This window comes from Coffea arabica, chromosome 6c (assembly GCF_036785885.1).
Source record: "Coffea arabica cultivar ET-39 chromosome 6c, Coffea Arabica ET-39 HiFi, whole genome shotgun sequence".
NCBI lineage: Eukaryota > Viridiplantae > Streptophyta > Magnoliopsida > Gentianales > Rubiaceae > Coffea > Coffea arabica.
Window position 1 is genome coordinate 23,272,839 of NC_092320.1, and position 14,581 is coordinate 23,287,419.

The 14,581-nt window shown below is 34.3% G+C and overlaps 1 long non-coding RNA gene across 2 annotated transcripts; it reads right to left on the reverse strand.

Moving 5' to 3' along the window:
- On the reverse strand, nucleotides 1-3,586 carry LOC140008561 (uncharacterized). Of its 2 annotated transcripts, XR_011816029.1 has the most exons (3): nucleotides 3,356-3,586; nucleotides 289-552; nucleotides 1-190 (listed from the first exon to the last, which is right to left on the reverse strand). It is a non-coding gene; the product is annotated as an uncharacterized lncRNA (long non-coding RNA). The 2 variants fall into 2 exon arrangements; XR_011816028.1 differs by having other exon boundaries at nucleotides 1-552.
- Nucleotides 3,587-14,581: the final 10,995 nt, after the last annotated feature.

The following is a 14,581-nucleotide window of genomic DNA, read 5'->3' on the forward strand; positions in this document are numbered from 1 at the left end:
AAAAACAAAGACAAAGTGTCAACATTCAAGTTAATATCTCCAACAAGTAATGTCAATTGTCAAGAAATAACCAAACTTAAAAAAGTGAAACAAATTTTGCAATTAAAGCAGTAAAATAGTAGCATGTTGTCCATTCCACAATAATCCTTTCCAACTTTTGCTTATGGATTCCAAATTTCAACTCCAAGCCCTACATAAAATAAACAATTTAAGTAATAAAATAAGAGTGGTAAAATCTAAAACAAAATATTTGAAAAGGAATCGAAATATTAAATACAAACTACGTACCTTTTCAATTATCACATTCGTTTTATAGGAAGTAGAATCTCTTTTGCTGCCTTTATAATAATAATAATAATAATAATCAATAAACTAATTTTGTATCAATAACATGAATTTGAAATAAATTTACTTTCATCTTCTTTTTCACTCCATGAAGGTTCCGGCACCAATATCTGGCACACATCAACATTTCTACAGTTTCAGGAGCTAGTGAGGCTCTATAAGAGTCGATCACTCTTGTTCCGACGCTAAATGTAGCCTCAGAAACAACTGTAGTAATAGAAATAGTAAGGGTATCAGCTGTCATCTTAAATAAAATTAGGTATGTCAGTCTGCTATTCTTCAACCAATTCAAACAATCAAATTTATGTCACGGTATATTTGAATCAATCTTGATTGGACCCTTTTCCAAATAGACAAGTAATTCAGATTCTTGAGGTACTCCAATCTAATATTCCCTCACATACTCATCAAAATCATCTCAAACTGAGAATCTTTTCTATTTTTACCCTCATGAAATTCATTTGCGTGCTAATATTCATTGTATAATTCAAAGACTGCATTTCTAATCTTTTCAATGTTTTGCTGAGTTTCATTAGGTGGAAAAAGTTTAAGAAAGCAATATTCTATAGTAGTCATTTTCTGTTGGAGATCTAAGACAGCAGCCATAGCCATTAATAGATTACATTCTCCTCAGTACTTATCAAATTTGAATTTCATCTTTCTTGCCATTACTCTTACAAAATCATCATTATCATTAGCCTTACTATCCAAAACTAGCTTTATTCTCTTAACATCTTGAAGAAATAAGTTTGAAGTTAGATAGTCGCTAACTAAAATGATATTCGTAGTTGCCCAAAATGTCTCTAAAATGCTGCATACTATTTCAACTTTCTTCCAATCTTCTTCTGATGGACAACAATAATACTGTACGTCTTGTTCTCGATATATTGGAATTTTTTTTTTAATTTGATTGCACAATTCAATATCTCGAATGTAAAGTTCTACTGTATCCTACAATCATGAATAAGCTTTCTTCCGGGGAGTTGAAGTTGTTGCATAATTTCTGAAAATAAAATTATTCAACTTTCTCTACGGCCCACAAAGTCAACACTTTCACGATCATTTTCTACTATGTCTAGAATCTCCCGAGAGCATCTTGCACCATCAAATTTAGCACATAAGCACAGTATCGGACATGAAAAATTTTGCCACCACAAGCTAAGGGGTTACACCTAGAAAATGTGTTATTTAGTAACCTGATAGCCATATCATTAGTTGAGATATTGTTGACAAAAATTGTAAAAATTTTGCTCTCGATGCCCCACTCTTTGACACATTTGAATAGAGCATCCGAAATGTCAATACTTCTTCGAGATGGAGGAAGATAGACAAAAGTTCAAGACCCTCTTTTGTAACTTCCAAGAGGAATCAATCCAGTGCCCCGTGATCACCATATACTCGATATTCTGGTTCTTGGACTTCTACAAATCAGTGGTTAAACTTATTTTCTCAAAATTTTTCAATTGATTTTTTAATATCTTTTTCTCAACTTCATAAATCTTCACACAATCAGCTCTACAAGTATTACGAATATATTTTTTCCACTCTAGCATTACAAGTTTCTGCATGTAGTTGAACCTGTCTTCCTCTACAATGCTAAATGGATGTTCATGCATCAACACCCATTTGGTAGCTACCTCTCTTATCATCTCCATCTCATACTTCCAAGAATGTAATGGAGGAATAGGAAATATAGGTGCATCAGCCGGTGGAAAATTGAGCATTGATTGTTGAGAAGCTTGTGATAATTGTCTTAAATGAATCTTTCTCTTGACATAACTATTGCTGTATTTTATCATGTTAGAAGTGGTTCCTGTTATAGTCCGGACAAATTTGATTAGGCAGTCAATACATTATGTGTTTCTTTTTCCTTTTACTACAACCTCTCGAAAGTCATCCCAAACTTTAGACTTTCTTGCTCTTTTGCCTTCTTTAGTCTCCTTCGTGCCTTGCTGCCCACTTTCTCTGTCTCTATCTTTTCTATTTTCAGCTTGTTGTTCATCGTCGCCTTGTTGATTTATTGATTCATTACCTTACTCATTAATATTGTGTGAGTTTTGAGGATCAGCTTCCATTCTTACCAAATCTTCTTCTGCACAATATGCATTAGAATAATCTCTCTCTGACATAATTCGATTAGAATAAGGTTCAAGTGAGGCTGTAGGCTGACTTGAATATTATAATGAAAAAAAATTTAGATGACATTTTTTCAAATCAAAAGCTGCAAGTGGATGAGAAAAAAAGTAAAGATTTTACATCTGGAAACCAAAGATTCAAAAAGGAAACCAAACATTCCAAAAACAAATCAAATCAAATCTTCTTTGCAATTTACATTCAACTTGATGGCTAAGCATATCATGAGTTTGGATCTTGGAAAGCCAGACATTGAACAACTAAAAAAGAGTACATAACATTTATGAAAGGAGTGGTATCTGCTCCTCTGAATTTTCTGCATATAGAAAAGCCTATAACTGAATAACTACTTTTCTATAATAATGCTAGGAGCAACAAATCTAGCAGGAAAAATAAAATAAACTAAAAAGGAGAACATTGAAACAGCCCAAACTTGTAAGATATCCTAATAAATCAAACTACGGATATTTGAACTCAGAAAATTGAATATGGTCTATCCAAAACAAGACAAATCAATTTGAGACCTCATAGAAACTAAGAAAATAATATCCCCGTAGCCAAACCTTATCCGTCCAATAGAACTGCCACTCTTCCTTCCCCAAAAAATAAGAAAAAAAATCCCCAAGTCGAAAATCATTTCCAATGCAAAGTCACACAAACTGATCACCACAAAACATCAAGAACCCGGATGCCAAACAAGCATGAATCAGAGAACCCACCAACAAATTCCCCGAAAGGATCACAAAAGAAACAGAAATCAATAGAAACCCTAGCATTCAAAGTACTTGATATAAATATATGCTCCAGCATAATCCAAGATAAGCAAAAGACTGAAAAGCATTTGAAGCCATGAAGTACAAAAAGGATCATATCTTACTTGCTACACTTGCTTCCAAGATCCGCACTTTCATTAGTTGCACCTGCTGCGCAATCCACTTCCAATCGGCAGATGATGACAATAGAAAAATGAAATGGCTGGAATTAGCAACCCAAATGGGTTTGATTTGAAATTGGAATTAGGAACTGAGATGAGGAATTGGGATTAGGGAATAGGGACTGAGGTGAGGAAACTCTTCACCACAAGGAAAGAAGACGGCGGACAAGATTCACGAAGCTGATTGACATAATTAGACTCTACTATCTGAATTTCTTTTTTTTTTTAATTCTCTGGAAAGACAAGAATACCCCTATTACATTTTGAATTTTAATAGGTACAACATTAATTAAGCTTACAACTATATATATCTAAGTAATTTGATAAATATAAAATTTTATATATTTAAATATACCTTAAACTCGATAAGCTCGCGAGCTTAGCGAGCATTACATTTTTCAGCTCGAATTCGATTTGTTTGAATATTCGAATAATTCAAGATCGACTCTACCTCGATTTGACCAAGCTCGAGCGGATTACTTCTTCTCCAGCAACTCGATTTGTTGACACCCCTAATTATTCGGTCGGGATGAAAATAATAGATTTTTAGCAACTTTTTTCTTTTTTAATTATTAATTTGTAGGATTATTTGTTTACTTTGTTTGGTTATACGTCGGTTGTTAGATAGACAAAACTAGCTTTTTTTTGTAGGACAGCAAAAGATATATGCTTTATATTACCTTTGCATGTACTGAAAAGTTGCCTTTGTTTGTGTGATTATAGAAAAATGGATTTTAAAACCCATGTTTTAAAGGCTCAATATGGAGGTCATTTGGCCCATGTCCCAAATTTACAATATGTAGGGAGACAAGTTGCTAATGTTGATGATGTTGATCCTGATTTGATGTCAATTTTTGAGTTAAGAGATGCTTTTAAAGAAGTTGGAATTCCATATGAAACATCAATGTACTACAGGGTTGGGAATCTTGACCTTCAAGTTGGTCTTAGGCTATTAAATAGTGACTAGACAATTCTAGAAATGTTTGTGACAAATAGAACTCAAACTATCATACAACCTTATGTTGGTGAGATCCCTGAAGAAGATATGCATGCTGATGAAATTATTGTAGAAGATAATGTTGAGGTTGATGGTGAACAAAATCTGAATCTTAATGCTGAACAACCCCAAAATGATGAGGCCGAAAGTGATACTTCAGATGCTTCATATAAAGGTGATGGGGATGGTTCTAAGGAAGTTGAATATGACTCTGACTTTGATTTTTTCCTAGATGGGGATCATTTAAATGATGCATGTGACCCTATAGATGATGTAGGGAATGATGGTAGTGTAGTATATTGTCACCTAAAACAACCTGATTATACTAAGTATGTGGAACTGATTCGTGAAGAATATAATCCATACATTAACTCCAAAGGGAAAGGGAAAATGGTTGATAATGAAGATGTTAGTAATGATGAAATACTTAAACCAGTTTATGATTCAAATGATGAAGCCATGGTGCATGAATTTCCTGAGTTTAACATGGAAAGGGATCTGGAAAATCCTTAGTTGACTGTGGGTAGAATTTTCACCAACATTTATGATTTTAGAGTTGTAGTTAGAATGTATTTAATTTTGAATGGATTTGAAGTCACCTTCACTAAGAATGACAAATAAAGCTGTAGCTATATGTGCAAATAACTGTAGATGGAGAATATGTGCTAGTTTCTATAATGGAAGCAAAGTTACACTCCAAGTGAAGTCCATTAAAGGCCTACCTCATGAATGTCTAGTCTTACACGAACAAGAGTACAAATTCTAGTTGGCTGTCTAAGATGTTTATGGAGGAGATTGTTGACCATCATAGTATGAAAGTAAAAGGGTTCAAGAAAAGTATAAAAAAGAAGTATAACCTCAACTGTACAAACTCTCAAATGTATAGAGCAAAGGAGAAGGCAGAGGAAGCAGTCAAAGGGTCATATGCAAAGATGTTTGCAAGATTAAGAGACTATTGTGCTACACTTCTTCAAAAAAATCCAAGTTCAGTGGCATTTCTTGTAACTGAAAAATCCCAACTTTGTAAAAGCCCAATTTTCAAGAGGATGTTTGTGATGTTTACTACACAAAAGAAAGATTTTGTAAATACATGTAAGCCTGTAATAGGGTTGGATGCATGTCACCTTAAGATGGTCATGGGAGGGCAGCTTATGTTTGTAATTTGTAAGGATGCTAATAATCAGATGTTCCCAATTACTATGGCTCTTGTTGAATCTGAGTGTAAAGATAGTTGGGGTTGGTTTTTGGACAGCCTTACTGATGCCATTGGGACTCCACTTGAAAGGGGTTGGGTATTTCTGTCAGATAGACAAAAGGTTAGCACCACTACAATTTGCTTTATTTTCCTTTTTTCCTCACTCACTCATGTCACTAATTCTATGATTTTTTTATGTCAGGGATTAATTGATTTCATTAAGAATATGTACTCGGAGTTGAGCATCGATTTTACGTTAGGCATATGTATGCTAACTTCAAACTAAAATTCAAGGATAAGTAGCTAAGAGATTTAATGTGGGCAGTAACCAGAGCTTATTTGTCCAGTCACTATGAAAGCAAAATGAGAGAGTTGCAAATAGTAGCACCAGGAGCACATGCATGGCTTAGAGCCATACCAACTAACTTATGGGCCAGACACACTTTTTCTCCAAAGACAAAATGTGACCACTTAAGTAATAACATATGTGATACATTAAAGATGCTAGGGAGGACCCTATTTTGACTATGTTTGAAGCCATTCAAAGGCAAATAATGTGCAGGTTTCAAGAAAGAAGAGACTGGATTCAGAAGGTGAAGTCTCACATTTGTCAGAGGACTTGTCAGTAACTTGAAGAGAGGAAAAGGCAATTAGCTCAATTTGATGCCCTTGTATCCACAAGAGAGATATATGAGGTGACTGATATAGCAAGAACTTTTATTGTTAATGCAGTTCAAATGTCTTGCATATGCAATGAGTGGAAAATGACAGGAATTCCATGTGTCCATGCCTGTGTTGGACTTGTGCAAGACAATAAGAATCCGTATGCATATGTTGATAATTGCTACTCAGTGAAAACATATAAAAAGGCATATTCATGAGTTATTATGCCTAAGTCAGACCAAGCAAATTGGGTGAACATGGATTTTGATTCACTATTCCCACCTCATAAGAGGAAAGTCCTGAGTAGACCTAAGAAAATGTGAAGAAAGGTTCCATTAGAGGACTTACATATTGTAAAATTGTCTAAAATAGAGCTGCCAATTCACTGTAGTCATTGTGGTCATACTGACAACAATACAAGAAGTTGCAAAGTCACTGGCTGTTCATTTGTAAGGCAAAAGAAACTAGTGAATGCATTGCTAAAAGCTAAAATATATACTTGTTAGGTTTTTCATATCTACATCTAAATGTCACTTTTTGATGTGTTGCAAAGTATAAGGACCTACTAAACGAGCTGCTAGACTTCTAGCACAAGATAGAGGTAAAAAAAGTGGTGCTAGTAGGAATAGGAGCTAGTAGGGGCCACTCTTGAAATAATGTTGAGCCTGTTTTGAATCATAGTGTTGGGAAGAGTGCTGATATAACTAATTCTACTACTGCAAGAGGCTCAACTAGAGCTAATTGGAGAGATAGAGGTAGAGGCAGGGGTAAGGGTAGGGGTTGGGACCATAACAATGGCCCACTATGTGGCATTGGACTTTGGAATGGCCAAGGGATATCAACAAATAAAATATATATTCCATTTGACTCTAACATGGTGAGTTCCTCTTTTATTTGCATTTATAACTGAATTCACTGATTAAAAACTGCTTTTATCATGCAGATTCCAAATATTTCAAAAACTGGCCAGTCGCCCCCAACCCAATTGGTAAGCCTACATTTTAAAATTCTCCATGCATGGTCATTTTATACGTGCTCACTTATTTATCCTTATTAATAATACAGTGGACAAGAACACCAATATCTGGTGCCAATTTAAGTACAACTACTGATGTAACTACCACCAACTTATCAAGTACAAGCTCAAAAGCAACAACTATAGCAAGAACTAAAAGACCATAACCAATTCAGGTGATGCTAAAACTAGAAGTTCGAAAAGCAATTCAGGTGCTACTAAAATAGAATGGTGAGTTCAAATCTTTTGTATGAAGACATGTTATCCCTAGTAGTATTTCACTAAGATATCCGTTATCCATGATTGTAGGTTCAAACCAAAAGTACTAGATTTGGAGAAGCTGTGTTCTCTAGCTAAGGATCTTCAACTGTATCTAGACATGCAATAGTTGTACACACACCTGAATGTGTAGTGTAGTAAAATAAAGTTGCTATTTTTGTTATTACTTACTTGATTGCTTGTTTTGCAACAATGCTAGAAATGGGCTTATGTTTTTGTTTTTTGCCATTATTTGGATATGTTCTATTATCATGTTTTGGTTAGGTTTTACTAAAATGGCTTTTGTTTGAGTGGTACATAGACATATGATAAGATGTAATCTGATATGTAAAATGCTTTTAACTTAATATAATCTTCTTTCATATAAATGTGCTTACAACTATGATAGATAAAACAATTTTTTCTTGCCCTTTCGTTCGGAAATAGAGTACATATACAAAATGCTAGCAATCAGAAATGTAATGGCTAGTGTTTTCTCCATGATGAAGATTGAGCAGCTTTGACAACCATGTATTGTTGTTGTAGCTCTTGGTTTTCAGCTTGTAAAACACAGACTTTTGTTTCTAAGGATGCATATCTGCTTTTCAATTTTTCATACTCATTTGCCAATTTTTCATGCTCCCTTTGCAAGTACATTAGTTTCTCCTTTTGCTCCAGTAGTCTAGATTGCAGCGCTGCACTTTCTTCTTTTGTTTTGCTACAAACTTTAGGATCTACCCAAGAAAAGTGCCCACATGTATGCCGGTTCTGAATAAAAAGAAAATATGGCTGTCTAAAATTTTTTTGACTTATTTATGTACAGAGCAAAATTAAAGACAATAACAACATATTATTAATGAAAAATTCTTACATTGTAATTTGAGTAGCCATAAAATCTTCTTTTCGGATTTTCAAGTGTTCAAGAGGTGCAAAATGGTGTCTCTTTACCACATCCACACATTTTGTAGGCGATCTTTGAATGTTATTTGAAGAACTTTGTGATGCTTTTGGTTGACAAAAAAAAATTTTAGGTATTGCTGGATATGCTAAAATGAAAGAGAAAAAAATGGTTCACTTAGATGGAAGCATCAGACACCCTCTTTTAGGCTAATTGATTAGAATATTGTTAGATGACAAAAAAGTCGGCCAAATATGGTGGGTTGGCAGCTTGGTATCAATATATGCCCGTTGTACCATCTTGGCATGACGGGTGAGAAATTTCTGGCCGTCGCGCCATGTTGGCGCGATGCTGCTCATTTTAAAAAAAAAAATTCTTATACGTCGAGCCATGTAGGCGTGACGGGCACCAGATAATTAGAATATCTGCAACCTTTGACTGTCGTTCCAAGGGCCCTACTGATAGTTTTTTTCACGTGAAATATGGTCCCAAAAGGTTTGGTAAAAGATGGCCCCTTTGACCAATCTTAAATGTTAGTGGCCCCTTTTGGATCTCTCATAATTTCCATTCACTATCACTACAGAATTTACCCTCCAACTGCCAAAAGCTAATTTTGAGAATAGTTAACCTTTCCGTGAAACCTATGTTGCTATTCATCATTGTCAGGTTGATGCGTGCAATAAAAAAACACTTGGCGATTCTTGATCGTCCTGGTTTATTATGCCCCTTTCCTTTTAGACATATCTAGCAAGGCATCTGCCAGACATGTAAAAAATTTATTGGCCAAAAGCCTGCAGCCTTTGACCGCCTTGAACTGTAGCTTTATTTTTGTTGGCCTGTTTTGTGTTAGGGACAGGCGTAGGCAGCCTTTTTTTTTTTTCTCAAGTTATGACACCCTAGTGGCTCCAACATGGCACAACGGGCTAGAGAAATGTACAATTCGTTGACTTATAAATTTTTCTTTAGAGCAACTCCCAACTCCATAACCGCAATTTCAGTCGTTTCTTCTTTTCTCAGAGACTTTCGTTTCTCCCCCTTCCCTTTAATCATAAACGGAGCTCCGCATCTCCATTTCTCATGTCTGTAAATTTAGCCTCTGCATTCTATTCGAGTTTGGCTGTGTGAAGTGTATGATGTCTGAAGTTATAACAATATTTGGATGGAGACAGAGATCCTTGAAGTTCGCGCTTAGCTTAGCTACATTCTGGACGAGCTTAACTTTGTGAAGTTTGAAGCTATAAAATTTGGACGGAGATAGAGGGCTTGGGATTTGGTTAGTAGAATGTCTTTGATTTGAACAGTCCTGTTTGTAAGTCTCGACAGGCGAAATTCTCACAGACACTCCATCATTGACGAGGAAAAAACAACAATAACCAAGTAAGTAAAATACTTATCTATTTCTTTAATTATTATTCATAAATATCGTTTACCATAATTTGAAACGTGTCATCCATGATTATTAATTATATAATATAGTTTTTTATGTTTTAATGTGAATTCTATTTGTGTTGTATTATATATTATTTGTAAAATCTAAATATGACATGACATTGTTTATATTTTATTCCATATTAGTGTTTTCTAATTGACGTGGTAAATTAGAGTATTGTTTTGTTGTTGCATGGTGATTAGTTGAAATTAATGAATGTAGTATTAATGAATTGTATAATATTAGGTGTGTGGACGAATATGTGATAACCCAAATTAGTTAGTTAGTGATTAGCTTAATTAATTAGTAAGGTAAATTATTTGTTTAGATATTAATTACCATATCACTAATCATCCTATTACAAAAGGATAAATTTAAGTGTTATTACCAATTAATATACTTTTGACACATGATTAAAGTTATCAATAAATTAATGTAGTTTTACCACATGATTAATATTTGAAACAATAGGTGCAGACAATATGGATATGTTAATAGATGCTATTAAATTTGTTAATATTACACATATATTGAATTAAAGGTAATTAGTGTAGATATTTTACAAAATTAAGGTAAAGTTACAAATATATCTTAATATTTTAAATTATTTGGAGAGAAAATTTTTATGATTAATTTATCAATAAACTTTTAGGCTCCATATTAGTGTTGTAGCATGTTAAATACATACTGTTGAACTGGTTCATAATACAAATATATTAATTAGCGTTGAATGTAAACACTTAGTATAGATATATTAATTAGGGTTGAACTTAATATAGATATATCACTCGACTGCTTATGTAATTTAAATAAAAATATAAAAAATTTTAAATTCTATGCGTTGATTAGGTATAATAATTATGGTAAAATAATATAAAATTGTATAATTTACTCCATTTTTGTTAACAGTGACATATATATTATATTAACGTCTTTCGTAGATTAGGTGAAATATGTCAAGCGGTAATTGTTTGATGATGCAATTCTATTGGGGAGGAAAAATTGTGTATGCTGGTGGGTCAATATCATATAATCTGTCGTTGTCCAAAAAGGTCACGTTTCTCACAGAAAGAGTGAATTTTGATGGATTGGTGGACATTGTAAATAATATGATGGAGTTAAACTGAAAAAACTCATAAAATTAACTTGATATTTCGGAATTGCATGCAAAATGGTGTGTTCGGTGCCACATCCTTGATAGATGATAATGGAGTTGACAAAATGTATTTTTTTGAAAGCCAATAGTGGTTATGGGACGGAGATATATATTGAGATTGAATCGATTCTAAATTTCAAACATGATGATATGCAAAACTTGCATATTACAAGTTTGCATGCTAATCAAGACCCAAACATATATGGATCGAAATATATGGATGTGGTGGGGACAATTGGTTTATACGAGAGTCAATTGACCCAAGTATATTGTGAAAATATCCGATCGGCTCAAAGATCTAGAAGAAAGGGTAATGGACTCCGCATGGAGGTTAATCATCCCAGCAGTAGTTACCCAGTAATGGACACGAAACCCATTATAAGTTATGGTGTGAACATTGATACATGTGTAGTTGAGGGGTTCGGGGAAGATAATGACATTGAATTTGTTAATGTTGATGCTGACTCCGAACTTGAACCAGATGATGATTCTGATGATGACAACCCTGTGTATGGTTCATTTCCCCATAATGAAAATTTAAGTGAAAGTCAGTTCACACGGGATCATCAGGATCATAATACTCTATGGACCTTTGATGAAGGACCACAACTGCAATATAAAGCTGGTGTTGATGTTGTATTAAAGTTTGATCCACTGGATGCATATGGGGTTGAGAAGCTAAAGTTGTGGAATGAACGCACGAAAGAGTTAGAGCTTGGCCAGCTATTTGAAACCAAAGAGCATGTAAAGCGAGCAGTTAAATTGTGGTCTATAAACGAAAATAGGGAGTTTAAAGTCTGTGAAAGCACTCCTACAACTTGGCATGTCAGATGTAGGACTCACACCTCTATACTCCCATGCAATTGGTAATTTAGGGTAACCCTATGCAAATCTCATAAGATGTGGATGATCGTTACACTTGCTGAAAAGTATACATGTGTCCGTGTACGTGGCAACAGCGATCATAAGCAAACGAATGGCGAGATAATAGTTGAACATATTATCCCCCACATAATGAATGGGTCAGTGTATAGGATCAAAAAATTACAAACGTCAGTGAAAAAAGAATTTCATGTCGACATTTCATACAAGAAAGCCTGGTATGGTAGGCGTAGAGCTATAGATATTGTCTATGATAATTATCCTACGTCCGTTGCACAACTCCCAACGTATGTCCAGAAATTACAATATACCAATCCAGGTTTTGTGGTTATGTGGGATCATTATCAACTGAGTATTCCGACCAGTCCGATATTTGACTACATCTTTTGCATATTTGTTCCTGCCATTGAAGGGTTTCGTCATTTAAAACCCGTCATTTGTACAGATGGTACATTTCTTAAAGGTCCATATCATGGAAAGCTACTAAATGCTGTTGCTTTCGATACTGAAAATCATTTATTTTCTCTAGCTTTCGCATTAGTAGATGAGGAGAATAATCACAGTTGGAGTTAGTTTATGAGACTATTGCGTATTCACGTGTGTGGTGATATTCACAATATATGCGTTATTTCATATCGCCACCATGGAATAATCAACGCAATGAGGACGCTCCCAGAATGGAAAGAACCACTAGCAGTTCATCGATTTTGCTTGGTTCATGTGCGGAGCAATTTTACGCAGAAATTCAAGAATCAAAGGTAACATTATTTCTTAGCTTTATTTAAAGTTTAATTTCGGTCATAGGAAATGACATACTCTTAACGCCTTTTATAACCACCAATGTGTAGGCTTAAAGATCTTGTATGGATTGTCGGATCGGCAAATCAGTCTCGAAAGTATGAGGCAAACATGCAATAAATATTCACATTAAATGCAAAGGCATATGCATGGTTGACAGGAGGTTCGGTCAGACCCGTACAGTGGACCTTATACAAAGATGGGGGCTATTGGTGGAGACACATCTATAAATATGGTCGAATGTTTTAACAACTTAATGAAGGATGCTCGGATGTTGCCGATTACAGCATGTATTCGATTTACACTTAATCAGATAGTTGATTTGTTCGTCAAGAACCTAAAGATCTCAAAGGATAAGGTGTACCCACTCCTACAAAAGAGTTGAAAAAATATTTGACGAATAAAGAAAATGGACGAGCACACTCCATTAGAGTGTATGATCCCGTTAGGGGAGTGTTTTGTATTACTATTGCTTATCGACAAAGTCATCGGGGTGGCAACGCACAAACTGTTGACCTTACAAATCAAACGTGCATGTGTGAAAAATGGAGGAAATTACGATTTAAGTATTCATATGTGTTCGCAACTTGCTTTAGGTCCAGAATAAATCCGATGACTCTTGTGGCACCGGAATATACATTTTTCGCATACCAGACTACATTTTCTGGCCATTTTTATCTACTTAGAGACACAAAATATTGGCCGACAGTAGATTTACGATTGCATATCTTAGGTGATCGTTTGAAACAAAAGACTTCGAGCCCTTTAAGAACGGCTAGAATCCGGAATGAGATGGATCGAAGGTGTTCGAATGCTCCATGTCGGTGTAGTAACTATTTGCAACCCGGACACACTGCATCTAACTGCCCATATTCTGGTTACTTTCATCAATAGAATGTTAGGATTAATATAGCGTCAAATAAACTGTCCATATTTGTGTACGACTTGAATATATTAGTGAAATATATTCTTATATTGGTGTTCGATTTTAATATGTTAATATAGTGTGATATGCATATTTTTGTTGAGGTGTTATGAATATTATTTTTCTGTTATGCTGTATATGAGATTTTCCTCCTGTTGCTTTTTAGTGGCATTTATTTTAGCATATATTTTTTATAATGCATACCCAATTCGACTAATAATAATTTAGTTGCAGGCATAACTGTCCATGGATCATTGGAATGCTGTAGAACCCCCAACTCAAGAGCCGATTAATTCTTCTGTATTATATTTACAGCCACACCACAGGTTCGCTGCTGTATTTCATGGCAAATCTTGTGCCCTAGATATCAAAAGATGTGACAAAGAATTTTTTAAACCCTTTATGCATATAGATTCTCAACTATTTGATTATAGGTCTGTCAATCGAGTCTAATGAGTCGGATTTTTATAAGCTCAAAATCATCTCATTTAATTTATAACACCTTCGAGTTTTGGGCTATGAGTTTCAGGTTAATAAATGTGAAACTCATACTCAATTCACATAATATTTGGGTTGCGAGCTTTATTCGGGTTTAGCTCAATCTCACTTATTACTCAATTTTCTTAATATAATTGCTATAATTGTTAAGTTGTAAAATTGATTTAACATTTACAGAAGTGCAATATTAAAACTAAACATGAACGAGTAATAATTCTTAAAAAGTACATAAACCAAGAATTTTTTCAACAATATTTATGTCTAATTCATTCAAAGTACATTAAAAATAATAATAAGACACATGGTCATAAGCCAATATATTTTCAAATATTAGAACTTTTTCATAGCTTTGTGACTTGAATCCAAACATGCCAACACAAAAAGAAATCAATCAATATTATGTCAACATAAAAATTTATTCAATGAACAAAAAAAGCTAGAGTTTTAAATATGTA